This window comes from Anabrus simplex, chromosome 7 (assembly GCF_040414725.1).
Source record: "Anabrus simplex isolate iqAnaSimp1 chromosome 7, ASM4041472v1, whole genome shotgun sequence".
Lineage (NCBI taxonomy): Eukaryota > Metazoa > Arthropoda > Insecta > Orthoptera > Tettigoniidae > Anabrus > Anabrus simplex.
Window position 1 is genome coordinate 255,466,557 of NC_090271.1, and position 10,989 is coordinate 255,477,545.

Below are 10,989 nucleotides of genomic sequence, written 5' to 3' on the forward strand. Positions count from 1 at the left end.
AGGGATCCCACCTCTACCGCCGCAAGGGCAGTGTCCTGGAGCTTCAGACTCTTGGTCGGGGGATACAACTGGGGAGTATGACCAGTACCTCGCCCAGGCGGCCTCACCTGCTATGCTGAACAGCGACCTTGTGGAGGGATGGGAAGATTGAAAGGGATGGGCAAGGAAGAGGGAAGGAAGCGGCCGTGGCCTTAAGTTAGGTACCATCCCGGCATTCGCCTGGAGGAGAAGTGAGAAACCACGGAAAACCACTTCCAGGATGGCTGAGGTGGGAATCGAACCCACCTCTACTCAGTTGACCTCCCGAGGCTAAGTGGACCCCGCTCCAGCCCTCGTACCACTTTTCAAATTTCGTGGCAGAGCCGGGAATCGAACCCGGGCCTCCGGGGATGGCAGCTAATCACGCTTACCACTACACCACAGAGGCGGAAGTTATTATCAATTTATCAAAATAGAAATGGTATTTTTATTGATATATTTTCCTTTCAATATCCGTTTAACTTCGGGGTTACTTTTTCCCTCGGACTCAGCGAGGGATCCCACCTCTACCGCCTCAAGAGCACTGTCCTGGAACGTGAGACTTCGGCTCGGGGCTACAACTGGGGAGGAAGAGAGTACCTTGCCCAAGTGGACTCACTTACTGTACTGAACAGGGGCCTTGTGGGAGGATGGAAAAATTGGAAGGCGTAGGCAAGGATGAGGGAAGGAAGGACCGTGGTCTTAAGTTTATTTTTTTATTTCGTATTTTTCAATTTTGCTTTGCGTCCCACCGACACAAATAGGTTTTATCGTGACGATGGGATACTAGAGGTCTAGAAGTGGGAGGGAGACAGCCGTGTCCTTTATTAAAGTACAGTCCCAGCATTTACCTGGTGTGAAAATGGGAAACCACAGAAAACCACAGGGTTCGAACCCACTATCTCCCGGATGCAAGCTCACAGCCGCGCGCTCCTGACAGCACGGCCACCTCGCCCGGTCTTAATTAAGGTCCCTTCCCGGCATCTGCCTCGAGAAGAAGTGAGAAACCACGGAAAACCACTTCGAGGGTGATTGAGGTGGGAATCACCCGTTCCTTTCCCTTACTTCATTTCATCTCCCAAGGCTGAGTGGACCCCGTTCCAGCCCTCGTACCACTTTTCAAATTTCGTGGCAGAGCCGGGAATCGTACCCGGGTCTCCAGGAGTGGCAGCTAATGACACTTAACCACTACACCACAGAGGCGTACTTTTCTGATAAATGCTTATTAAAATATATAAAAATTAATCTGCCAAAAATATTTTTAGAACCTACTTTTTACATCTGAGAGGCTGTTTTAGGCACCTGAAATAACATTTTTAGCCCCTAAAAATCCGAGGTCTAGTAATAATAATCATAATAATTTCCTTTATTTGCCTCCTAGAAGGATAAGCAGGGACAGCCTGAGCCGCGAGGTGGAAGGAAAGAACTCGCAACATCAGGATCAATGTGTAACCTGGAAGTCCTTGAATAGATTACGAGCTTAAGTCGCAATATCCAGGGAGAACTTAAATAAGTGGCACTTTCACACATTTTCTCATTGTTCTATTTATTTAAATTAGAACAAGTCAATCCGTAAATTAATACATCCAAAAACATACGAACTATCTCCTCTTACATATCAGTCAAAAGTTTGGTTATCAGAACACTGTTCGTGAATTAACTATTTCGCAGACCACACGCTATCTAAAAAAACACATAGCAGGTGAAATATGAGTCACACTCGTTAGCCTTGACAGTGCTGATACAGAGACACGTTATTCAGTCAGAGAATACGTTGAAGTTCTTTGGAGATTTGTCAGGCACCCCTACAGACACAGTCTTACGTGATTGTGACGAACTGAAAACTACCAGCATCCTATCTACTGCACCTTGCGTCTATCCTCCACACAATGCAGTACAACTTATTAGCTTCATATAATGCTCTTCAGATGGCTAAATGTTGGTCATGAATTATGATAACTTCCGCAGTGGCCCATAAAATTTACTTCTACTAATATAGCCTACTGTTATATTATTTTTATGCACTTCGGCGCGAATAGAGAAACTAAAAATAATAATAATAATAATAATAATAATAATAATAATAATAATAATAATCATCATCATAATAGTCCGCTTCTGTCGTATAGTGGTAAGTGTGTGGGGCTGTACCTTAATTAAGGCCACGACTGCTCCCTTCCCACTCCTAGCCCTGTCCTGCCCCATCGTCGCCATAAGACCTATCTGTGTCGGTGCGACGTAAAGCAACTTGTAAAAAAAAGTGGTAAGAGCGATTGGCTGCCAAAGTTGGAGGCCCGAGTTCGATCCCACCCTCTGCCATGAAATTTGAAAAGTGGTACGAGGACCGGAACGGGTCCACTAAGCCTCGGGAGGTCAACTGAGTTGAGGGGGGTTCGATTCCAGGCTCAGCCATTCTCTAAGTGGTTTTCCGTGGTTCCCAGCTTCTCCTCCAGCCAAATGCCGGGATGGTACTTAACGTAAAGCCACAGCCGATTCCTTCCCTCTTCCTTGTCTATCATCTACAATCTTCCCATCCCCTACAAGGCCCCTGTTCAGTATAACAGGTGAGGCCGCCTGGGCGAGATACTAGTCCTCCTCCCCAATCGTATCTCCGACCGATTGTCTCATGCTCCAGGTACTGTCCATGAGGCGGAAGAGGGATCCCTCGCTGAGTCCGAGGGAAAACCAACTCTGTAAATTAAACGGATAATAAAATGAGATTAAGCTATAAACATCGTGTTTTCTTTTTAATAATAATGTAATGTACACTGACTGACAGAGCAAATGGAACACCAAGAAGGAGTGGTCAGAACTTTATGCCAATTGCAGGGTAGACTGATGTCACTGAGGTATGCTCATGATGTGAAATGCGCCGCTGTGCTGCGCACGTAGCGAACGATAAATGGGACATGGCGTTGGCGAATGGCCCACTTCGTACCGTGATTTCTCAGCCGACAGTCATTGTAGAACGTGTTGTCGTGTGCCACAGGACACGTGTATAGCTAAGAATGCCAGGCCGCCGTCAACGGAGACATTTCCAGCAGACAGACGACTTTACGAGGGGTATGGTGATCGGGCTGAGAAAGGCAGGTTGGTCGCTTCGTCAAATCGCAGCCGATACCCATAGGGATGTGTCCACGGTGCAGCGCCTGTGGCGAAGATGGTTGGCGCAGGGACATGTGGCACGTGCGAGGGGTCCAGGCGCAGCCCGAGTGACGTCAGCACGCGAGGATCGGCGCATCCGCCGCCAAGCGGTGGCAGCCCCGCACGCCACGTCAACCGCCATTCTTCAGCATGTGCAAGACACCCTGGCTGTTCCAATATCGACCAGAACAATTTTCCGTCGATTGGTTGAAGGAGGCCTGCACTCCCGGCGTCCGCTCAGAAGACTACCATTGACTCCACAGCATAGACGTGCACGCCTGGCATGGTGCCGGGCTAGAGCGACTTGGATGAGGGAATGGTGGAACGTCGTGTTCTCCGATGAGTCACGCTTCTGTTCTGTCAGTGATAGTCACCGCAGACGAGTGTGGCGTCGGCGTGGAGAAAGGTCAAATCCGGCAGTAACTGTGGAGCGCCCTACCGCTAGACAACGCGGCATCATGGTTTGGGGCGCTATTGCGTATGATTCCACGTCACCTCTAGTGCGTATTCAAGGCACGTTAAATGCCCACCGCTACGTGCAGCATGTGCTGCGGCCGGTGGCACTCCCGTACCTTCAGGGGCTGCCCAATGCTCTGTTTCAGCAGGATAATGCCCGCCCACACACTGCTCGCATCTCCCAACAGGCTCTACGAGGTGTACAGATGCTTCCGTGGCCAGCGTACTCTCCGGATCTCTCACCAATCGAACACGTGTGGGATCTCATTGGACGCCGTTTGCAAACTCTGCCCCAGCCTCGTACGGACGACCAACTGTGGCAAATGGTTGACAGAGAATGGAGAACCATCCCTCAGGACACCATCCGCACTCTTATTGACTCTGTACCTCGACGTGTTTCTGCGTGCATCGCCGCTCGCGGTGGTCCTACATCCTACTGAGTCGATGCCGTGCGCATTGTGTAACCTGCATATCGGTTTGAAATTAACATCAATTATTCGTCCGTGCCGTCTCTGTTTTTTCCCCAACCTTCATCGCTTTCGAACCACTCCTCCTTGGTGTTGCATTGTCACTGTCAGTCAGTGTAATAATGTAATTTTAATTTTAATAATAATGTAACTGGCTCTATAATAACTACAAAATTTACGGTTTTTGGAGACGCTGAGGTGCCGGAATTTTGTACTGCAGGAGTTCTTTTTAAGTGCCAGTAAATCTTCCGACAGGAGGTTGACGTATTTGAGTACCTTCAAATACCACCGAACTGAGTTTGGATCGAATCTGCCAAGTTGGGGTCAGAAGGCCAGCGCCTCAACCGTCTGAACCACTCAGCCTGGTTGTTTTATTTCTTAGATTTCCTGTGGAGCCCCCTCTTGAGAATGTTTTTGATCTACATATTGCTAAGATCCTACCTACCCTTACCCTAAAGCTTAAATTCGAAGCTTCGTGGAAATCCGCTAATCCGTTTTCCCGTGATGCTGTAACAAACAGACAGACAAAAAAGAGGCTGAAACTGGCATTGTCCATTATTTGTACTGTACGATATAAAGAACAAGTATCAGATTAACATTGTCAAAAGACACGAAGATGTTCCTTCCTCATCCGCGCGATACTGGATATTTCTTCAGTAATTCTGACTAACGGCATTCCCAAGTTGTCGAGCACTAAGGCATTGCTGAACAAGAGCACGCGCATCAGCAACTTGAATCCACAGACCATTATGTTGGTGAAACAAGGGGAACGGATGTCTCACTAGCAAGTAGAACTTTGGAAGCCATTAGTATTTCCTGACTATTTGACCCTAATTGAGCCATTTTTGAGAATCTGCACACAAATCTAAGTTCAGCCAAAATTGGCGTAATACGTATTGTAATGATTATTTTTATTACAAGGTTGAGAAGTGAGGTTTTACGTATAATTTCGAAACGAATATGTGAAGGAATGTTATCAGTGTAACTTCCTTCTTTTACTTATATTATCCGTTTACTCTACAAGGTTTTTTTTTCGGATTCATCGAGGGCAAGGGCAATATCCTGGACTTTGATTCTGGGTATATAACTGGGAAGGAGGACCAATAACTCGCCCAGGCTACATCACCTGCTATGCTGAACAGGGGCCTTGCGGGGAATGGTAAAATTGGAAAGGACAGGCAAGGAAGAGGGAAGGGAGCGGCCATGGACTTAAGTTAGGTACTCTCCCGGCATTTGCCTGGAGAAGTGGTAAACCGTGGAAAACCACTTAGAGGATGGATGAGGCGGGAAACAAATCCTCTCTACTCATTTGACCTCCCGAGGCTGAGTGAACCGCGTTCCAGTCCTCGTACCAGTTTTCAAATTTGTTGGCAGAGCCGGGGATTGAACTCGGGCCTCCGGGGATGGTGGAAGTTAATTACACTAACCACTGCACCACTTACAATAATTTATTTCATGCCACATTGAATTTACGCGTATTTAAATAATATTTATGTGAGCACATTCTGTCCATTTCGAGCTCTACCATTCAAACATACGACGTCATCCGTCAAAGATTCGATATAATTTAAAAATCAGTCAATAGATGTACCAACTCATCCACATGATGCAGTGTTTTCCATTCGCCAATATATAAGTAACTAGTTTACATATATTGTAAAAAGGTGGCTGATGGTATGCTTTTATGTTGCAGAAGTTGAATGCGGAACAATCTGTATTGTCATTGCTAAGGAGATAGAGAAACTCTTGGTTATGTCATGGGATTCTGTAGACGCGGAGAACTGTTAAGGAGCATGGATGTGGAACCATCAAATCAGGTCCTCCATAGCTGAAGAACCGAAAAGACGGATTCAGTGTATCTGAAGAGGAACACGTACTGGCCTGTGTTTAACGTCGAACTAAAATGGATGCGTTCTCGGTGGCATTGAAATCGGAACACGTTAGGACTAGGAAAATAGCAGACATGTTCTTAATTAAGGTACACCCCCAGTATTTTCCTGGTGTGAAAATGAGGAACCACGGATACCTCTCTTAAGCTTTGACTATTGTGGGTTTTTTACCCACCATTTCCCTAATCTGAGCCCGTAAAAATAAGGTCCGTTCAGATTAGCCGACTCACTCAGTGAAATAATAATACACAAACAATAGTGTTCAAAGTATTATATTAAACCACACTTTCTGGGGATATTTTTCGTAACAAATCTGCAAATAAAAGTATATTCCCTTCCTAATAAACCGAGCGAGTTGGCCGTGTGGTTAGGAGCACACAGCTGTGAGCTTACATTCGGGACATAGTGGGTTCGAACACCCCTGTCGACATCGGCAGCTCCGAAGATGATTTTCCGTGGTTTCCCATTCTCACTCCAGGCAAATGCTTGACCTGTACCTTAATTAAGGCCACTGCCGCTTCGTTCCAATTCCTGACCCTTCCCTATCCTATAGTGTCGGTGCAACGTAAAGCAACTTGTAAAATAATCCTTCCCTTCCTATTAAGAAAACAAGCAGTTTATGTTTAAAAATGTTAAGAAGGTGAACCAGGAAACAGGAATCTATGGCAGTTATGGACACGAAAAGCAAACAGCAGGTGACAGCAGTATAGAAATAATAGAATGTTATTGGTTTCACGACCCACTAACTATTACTGTATTACGATTTTCGGAGACGCTGAGGTGATGGGATTTCATCCCGCAGTTGTTCTTTTACGTGTTAGTAAATTTACTGACACACTGTTGACATAGTTAAGCACCTTTAAATATCACTGGTCTGAACTGGTGAACTCGTGAACTTGGACTGGGATAGCTAGCGATCTACAGTAGGCTAGGGTCTACCATTCGATTCACCCTGCTCGGCAAAATAATATAGGCTACCCGCAGAACGTGTAGCCCGGGTGTGTGTATTCGCAATTAGGAAGAATGGATCTTCCTCATATGAGTTGTCAGATATTACTATCTTGCAAGACTATCACAGGAAATAAAAAAGCCAGCATTATCGTAAAATCACATTGTACTAATGTGCATGTTCTTAACTCCGCATCTATAGGTCTGAAATTGCGCTTCTATTACAGCTGAATGATCATAACGAGTGTTTGGTTATGTGTTATCATTAGGGCTCGGATGTTTAAGACCTAAAAATATCCCAAATAAGCAAGCAAATATGACCTCAAAAGTGACGAGATATGACCTAAAATGGACGAAATATGACGTAAAAATTACTAATTATGACCCAAAAATGATTAATCTAAATATGGTAATTTTAAAATAAGTTATAAATCGAAACGGCAAATCCTTTGATACGTATTTGTTAACTAATTTCTTTATTCTTACTTTCATATGCCAGCAGTTTTGTCAATACTAGTTCTCAATCGGAAAGTTGACGATGATTTTGTACAGCTACAGCTGTCGCCAAACCGCCGAAATATGACCGAAATATGACGTTTCTACGAAAATAGCTCAAAATATGACCTTATGACAAAAAAATAGCCAAAATATGCATTTATATGACAAATAAAAATCACTTAATTGTGACGATCACCTGATTTGCACCAAAATCCAATCAGGCAAGAAAATAGAGACCAAAAAAAATATGACTTTTCCTAAACATCCGAGACTTAGTTTTCATATCTATACAATTAGTAGTATTGTAGTAAAAATTTGGTTTACAAAAATTAGTGAGATTCAAAACATGCCGGTAACTTATCATTTCATAGAGGTTTATTCTTGTTGACTGTAATATTTATCGGGTGCAACTCGGTGAGAGATGACAGCCTACTTGAAGATAGTTTTCCGTGGTTTTCCAATTTCACACCACACAAATGCTGGAACGGTACCTTAAAGTAGGCTACGGGCTCTACCTTCCCAATCCTCCATATGCCTTTCCATCTTTGGGTCGAATATCTTCGATGTGCGACGTTAAACCACACGAACAAAATATGGCAGCTTTATTTTGTTTCTTTCCACAATTCTATATAAGTATGCATTATTGTCCGAAAAAATAACAATAATAATGAATGACTCGAAATGTCATGGATTCGATTCTCTGACGTGAAGTCGAAGACATTTATAAACAAAACTTTCACTTGGGGAGAGGTGTACACCGTTTGGGTCATTTAGCCTGTTTCAGAAATGTGTACCAATTCAATTGAATAAAGAGGGCCAGGCATAAAATTAACCACTCCATCGCACTTAGTACGGAGTTTACCTTCTTCTCCTCTAAGCGCCTCTTGAAGACGATGCAGAATTGTTCGATGGAATACATGGTTGCTGCCAACAAGCGTCGTCACATCTTCAGTAGCATGTTTGCATTAAGATCACTGCTATTTTTATTTATTTTTTTTTTGCTAGTTGCTTTACGTCGCACCGACACAGATAGGTCTTATGGCGACGATGGGACAGGAAAGGGCTAGGAGTGGGAAGGAAGCGCCCATGGCTTTAATTAAGGCACAGCCGCAGCATTTGCCTGGTGTGAAAATGGGAAACCACGGAAAACCATTTTCAGGGCTGCCGACAGTGGGGTTCGAACCTACTATCTCCCAAATACTGGATACTGGTCGCACTTAAGCGACTGCAGCTATCGAGCTCGGTAAGATCACTGCTATTACACTGTCAGTACTGAGAGCAGTCGCGAGCATTGGAGGACAGCACTTAGTAACATTATGACAGGCTACCTAACGAACACCTTGTCATCACCACATGCATAACAAGTTTCCGAAGAATGATATTGATAATAGAGGGCAATCAACTTTTCGGGTCGCTCTGAACCGAAGACCTCAACGCTCATCATACAGCCAAGAGTAGAACAATTAATTTATCAATAATTTTGTTTAATACAGATATGCTATAGTGATTTAAGTGTTATATTTCGTGTTTCGACTTAAAAGTTATATTAATTGAGTCGATACCGAAAAATAATGGCGTCCATCTTAACAAATCGTAGCAAAAGTACAGTATTCACTTTCCTGTAACATAAACAACCAGTCAATATATTCCAACCCTGGTAAAGACTTCGTTAGTGAATGTATTCTCTTCATTCATAAGCAGTTTCATTTCTTACAACATTCATAAATTTTTCATCACTTTTAGGTACTTGCTAGACGCAGGGCCTCTCAGGGTGCATGCGGCTGGTGCAAGCACTGTGCACGGTGCAAAACACGACTTCGCTTGGTTGACCAGAGTGCAGACCCCCACTCCTCGATTTGGAGTAATAGCGCTGCCTCTCTCTTTCCCCACGCCTGTCTCGGTCGGTCCCCCTGTCTCCCTCTTCCTCACTTGCTCCGTAGCGCTCCAAATCCCAGCCGAGTTGAGCCGAGCTTAGCCGAGCAGCTCAGAGACGAAGCGCTGGTCCGAGCCGAGCCGAGCGGGAACGATGCACTGTGCACAGGAACTCTGCGCCGCTGTTTGCACGCGTGAGATTTTGGGCGTTTGAGAGGCCCTGTAGCTAGAGTATTTTATATTCAACTTTTGCGGATGATGTTATACTGTACAGAGTTTTAAATAAGTTACAAAATTGTGAGTGACTGCAAGAAGTACCTCCACAATGTTTTTCTTTTTTTTTTTTTTTTTTTTTTTTGCTAGTCGCTTTATGTTGCACCGACACAGATAGGTCTTACGGCGACGATGGGGTAGGAAAGGACTAGGAGTTGGAAAGAAGCGGCCGTAGCCTTAATTAAAGTACAGTCCAAGCATTTTCCTGCTGTGAAAATGGGAAACCACACGGAAAATCATCTTCAGGGCTACCGAGAGTGGAATTCGAACCCACAATCTCCCGGATGGAAGCTCATAGCTGCACGCTCCTAACGGCACGGCCAACTCGCCCGGTTGGACACCTTTCAATGGTCTGATGACAAAAGGGGTTAAAAGTCAGGTTGTGAGTTTAACTGATAGGAAACGTCCTCTTAGTATTTATTACTGCGTTGATGTGGTGAAAGATCTTACGGGAATCACTTTAAGAATCTAGGTGTTAATATAAGGAAATCACTTCGTTGGGGTAAACACATAAATGAGATTGTAAATAAAGGGTTATGACCGTAATTAAGGGTTGTAGTAAGGATGTAAAGGAGAGGTCATGTAAGTCTCTGGTAATACCCCAACTAGAGTGTTCCAGTTTATGGGATTCTCACCAGGATTACTTGATTTCGAGAACTGGGGAAAATCCAAAGGAAAGCAGCTCGATTTGTTATGATTTCCGAAAAAAGAGTAGCGTTACGAAAATGTTGCAAAGTTTAGTCTGAGAAGGCTTGGGAGTAAGGAGATGAGCTGTTCGTGTAAGTGGCATACATGTTCCGAGCTGTCAGTGGAGAGATGGCGTGGAATGACATTAGTAGACAAATAAGTTTGAGTGGTGTTTTTAAAAGTAGGGAAGATCACAATATGAAGATAAAGTTGGAATCCAAGAGGACAAACTCGGGCAAATATTCGTTTATAGGAAGGAGAGTTAAGACTGGAATAATTTGCCAAGGAAGATGGTCAATAAATTTTCTAATTCTTCGTAATTATTTAAGAAAAAACTAGGTAAACAATAGATATGGTATCTGCTACCTGGGCGACTGCCCTAAATGCAGATCAGTGGTGACTGATTGATTATATAGACTATTTTATGTCAATCTTCCAATTATTAAGACAGAACTCACCCTTACAAGTACTGACCTTTCTGTATTGATAAATAAAAATCGTACAGCTTCAGCTACTGTGCCATAGTCACCATGATTTGACGCCTTATGGCCTGCCTGAGTGTCAATTTCAACATTCCGTTTCACTTTACCGGAGAAACGGGCCTGTATTGGATGACCTATGGCTGAGTTATAATCAATATTGTCAGGTAAACACCAAATCTGTCACAAGAGTTCTTCTGTATTCCGACATAGTGTGCCGAAATGGACTTTCTCTGCTCTTCAACAATCCGACTTCCC